Consider the following 4631-nt stretch of genomic DNA (forward strand, 5'->3'; position numbering starts at 1 on the left):
TACTTTATTTTTAAAAGACTTTACATTTTGAAACAATTTGAAACTTGCAAAAATAGTCTAAAGAATGCCCATATATCCTTCATCCAGGTCCCCCAATTGTTAGCATTTTGCCACATTTGTGCTTGTTTGTTCTCTCTCTCTCTCTCTCTCCCTCCCTCCCTCTCCCTCCCCCCTGTGTGTGTGTGTGTGTGTGTGTGTGTGTGTGTGAATACACATGCACATTTTTTTCTGAGTCATCTGAGAATGAGTTGCAGATACGATACCCCATTGCCCTTATATGCTTCAATGTACATTTCCTAAAGACAAAGATATTCTACATAATCACATTACAACTATCAAAATTAGGAAATTAGTTTTGATACAAAACTGCTATCTAATATACAGGCCCATCCAGATTTTGCCTATGGTTCCAAAAATGCTATTTTTAGTAGAAGGGGAATAAAGGCATTTTTTTCTTCTGGTCCAGGATTCAATCCGGGCATGACATGTCCTAAGTCTTCCTCAATCTAGAAGTCCCTCAGTCTTTCCAAAAATTCAATCTTCATATTTTTGAAAAGTGCTGACCAGTTATTTTAAAAAATGTCTCTGAATTTGGGTTTGACTTTTGTGTCCTTGTGATTAAATTCACGTTATGCATTTTGGGCAGAAATACCACGAAAGTCGTGCTGCATTCTCAATGTATAATTTCAGGAGGCACGTGGTGTCACTTTGTCCTGTTACTAGTGATGGTAACCCTGATCCTTTGGTTAAGGTGGTGTCTACTGTATTACCCCACTGTACAGTTAATTTTTTCCCATTGAAATTAAAATATTTTGTTTGGAGATGCTTTGAGGTTATATAAATATCCTGTTCCCTCATAAAAATTTCACCCACTAGTTTTAGTATTCACTGATTTTTCTTGCTGGATGGTGACTACTTCCATCATTCCTTCTGAATTTATTAGTTGACATTCTACTATAAAGAAGAATTGTCCCTTCTCCCCCATTTATTTGCATCAGTGTGGACTCATGGACTCCTGTTTTATATGGTCAGTGGGTTTTGATCCATTCCCATGATTATTTTGCTATTTAAATTGTCTCAGATTTGGACAGCAAGGACTCTTCCAAGCTCACTCCTGTATCCTTTGGACAAATCCCTATCAGTTTTTGAGCAGTTTTAAATTCTTGGGCACAACATATCCCAGGTTCATACAGCAGTATTTAAAAACCAAGATAGGATCGCTGGGTATATCATTGCTACTGGGGCATCATGTTTAAAGGCTTTATCAGAGAAAACACATGTATATGTACACCCTGTAAATGTATAATATGCACACACATATCTATATATTTATCAAAAATTATGAGTTCAAGCCATACCTCTGATTCCCACTCACCACCACAGGCTTCATCCCAGTGTCTATCAGTATACTTACTCCTTTCTCCTGTATGTGACGAATTTCTTACCCTGTCAGCCACCACCCTGACTGCCCCCTCAGCCCCAACCATCTCCTTGGCTCTGACTCTGTTGCCCTGCCAGCCCTGGCTGCCTCAACAGAATGAAAGGAAAAGGATCAGAATACACAAGTTTTGAATAATTCTGGTACATACCCACTCCAACCATCACCTCCAAGCTCCTTTTCCTCTGTGTTTAACTGTACACAACTTGGGAATTTCTTATATTCATCAATTTAACAAATATTTATTGAGCCCTGTGCTGGGAACTGTAAATGCAGATTATGTTCATGCCTTCCAAGAGACCAGTGGGGTGAATAAACAGAAGTGCAGTGACCATTAGAAGCACTGGTTAGAGTGTGCTGGGAAGCACAAAGGGAGTGCACCCCCCCATAACCTGGACTGTGGTTCTGGAATGCTTCCCAGAAGAGGTAATGCTGAAGCAGAATCTTGAAGAACAAACTTAGGATGGAGGTAGGAGCCAGGTAAAGGGAATAGGATACAGGCAAGAAGAGACTAAAGCTCCATTACAGAAAGATGAGTAATTTGCTAATGTAGGAAATGAGGCTGGAGAGGGAAACAGAGGCCTCATGTGGCCTTTTGGGTTTTGGGAGTCTTGAGCTTATGTAGGTGGAAGCTATGGGTGTAGACATAAGCAGAGACATCATGTAGACAAGGTTAGGGACAAAATACTGCTTCCAACATTTAAGAAGCAGACAGAAGAAGAAATGGGGTTGCCTAGAGAAAGCAGCTGACAACATTAATGATGCTAAGGAGGGAGTGGTCTACAGGGTCCATTGAAATGAAGACTAAAAATGTCCCATTGGCTTTGAAAATTAGGAGGTCCCTTTAAGACACTCAGTCCTTTTAGTGAGGTGGAAAGGTAAAAGTTGAATTGCGGTGGCTTGAATAAATGGGATTAGGAAGTAGAAACAAGAAATATATGCCATAGCCTATGTCCAACATCTTCCAAGATTCTCTTTCCCCTTCTTTTCCTTCCAACCCTCACTCATTCACAATGCAAACTCTTTTTGCTCCTTGTGTATCCTCAGTGGTTAGCACTGTATCTGAAATAGAATACTCACTCAATAAAATTGTGTTGAACAATAACCTCACACTCCAACCCCTAGAGGGAGCTGAAAGAAAGTCACTCTAGCCTCTGGAGCGAGCTGAAAGAAAGTCACTAATCTCTGCAGGGAGCTGAAAGAAAGTCACTCTAGCCTCTAGAGGGAGCTGAAAGAAAGTCACTACCCTATAGAGGTAGCTGAAAGAAAGTCATTCCAACCTATAGAGGAAGCTGAAAGAAAAAATCACAGGGGAGTGTTACCCTATAGGAGAAGCTGAAAGAAAATATCCGAGAAAGTGTTAACCATATACTCTCACCCCTAGGAGGAGCATCAAGCTTCTTGTCTTCCAGATCTTTCTGAGGAAAAATTGCAGGAGGAGCCTTCATCAAGGAGAACCACCCCTTGGTAATCTTTATTAATTTATACATAATATGTACTTTCTATTTGTGGCTTGTGACATTAATATCCCATTCAGGATAGTGATATGAAGTTTTCTATTAGAATAAATTTGGCAAATAGTATTTTTAAATACATCTATTTAAAAAATAAATATAGCAAAGGAAAAGTGAGTTAATTTAAAGAAATAGCTTGAGCAAGCAGTAGTATGAGTGATAGATTTCTAGATATGGTTAAAATTTTAAAAGTAATAAGACTGGGGCTGGGTACGGTGGCTCACACCTGTAATTCCAGCACTTTGGGAGGCCAAGGCGAGAGGATTGCCTGAGCCCGGGAGTTCCAGACCAGCCTGGGCAACATGGTGAGACCTCATCTCTACAATAAATCAAGAAAAATTAGCTGGGTGTGGTGGTGCACACCTGTAGTTCCAGCTACTTGGAAGGCTGAGGAGGAAGGATTGCCTGAGCCCAGCAGGTTGAGGCTGCCATGGCTGTGAGTGTGCCACTGCACTCCAACCTGGGCAACAGAGTGAGACTCTGACTCAAAAAAATAATAATAAGACTGGGCATGGTGGCTCATGCCTGTAATCCCAGCACTTAGAGGACAGCCTGAGCCCGGGAATTCGAGACCAGCCTGGGTAGCATGGTAAAACCTTGTCTGTGCAAAAAATGAAAAATCAGCCAGGTGTGGTGGTGCACACCTGTAGTCCTAGCTACTTGGGGGGGCTGAGGCAGAAGGATCACCTGAGCCCAGCAGGTTGAGGCTGCAGTAGCTGTTATTGTGCCACTGCACTCTAACCTGAGTGACGAAGTGAGACTGATTCAAAAAAACCAAAAATGTCATAAGAACTTTAGACCTAGGAAAGTGTTGGGTCAGTGATGTGTGAAACTGCCAGTATGAAGATTAAAGCTGTTTAATCTATGTGGAATGCTCTTTTGGGGTCTTTGGATTCTCTCTTTTGAGTCTTCACTTTGTTCTGTGAAATATGGCAAGAGAGGTCTGGTACCTCTTCTTTAGCTTCTGGGGGAACTTAGGTGTGACTGAGGGAAAAGGGGCCTACACAGCACTTCAGACCTGGTTTGCTTTCCTATTTCTTCTGAATAAAGGAGTGATTAGAACTCCAGAGCTAAGGTCAGAATGTATGTAGCCCTCAGAGAAAGAAGCTTCTACTCTGAGTCACTGAACCCTGCCTACTTTGGACAAAAGGATTTTTGATGAGACTCCTCTGGTGACTACACTGAAGCTGGGGTGAAAGCCCTAGCTAGTGAAGTGTTTCTTTGAATCTGTCCTCTAAGCATTCATCTCTCTCTGATTTGTATACCTAATTATCTTTTTCTATACATATGAAGACATTTGTAATATATGCCCTTGCATATTTTAAAACTTTTAAATTCAAGTGTTACATACATACAAAAAAAATACAGCTTGATGAATTATCACAAACTGGATGTTCTATGGAATATTCTATGTGATCTGGGTGATGGCTACATGGATTTATTCAGTTTGTGCTAATTCCCAGAGTAAATGACTGAAAGTGGGTATTGAAGGGAGTGGTGCTTCAAGAGTCCTGGAATGTTCTATGGTGACCTGGGTGATAGTTACATGGGTCGCTTCAATTTGTCATGATTCATAGAGTAAGTGACTAGAAGTGGGCATGGGGGGGGGGCGCCTCAAGAGTCCTGGAATCTTCTATGGTGATCTGGGTGATAGTTACATGGGTTGCTTCAATTTGTGA

This window comes from Carlito syrichta, unplaced genomic scaffold (assembly GCF_000164805.1).
Source record: "Carlito syrichta isolate Samal-C Ts95f unplaced genomic scaffold, Tarsius_syrichta-2.0.1 Scaffold308874, whole genome shotgun sequence".
Taxonomy (NCBI): Eukaryota; Metazoa; Chordata; class Mammalia; order Primates; family Tarsiidae; genus Carlito; species Carlito syrichta.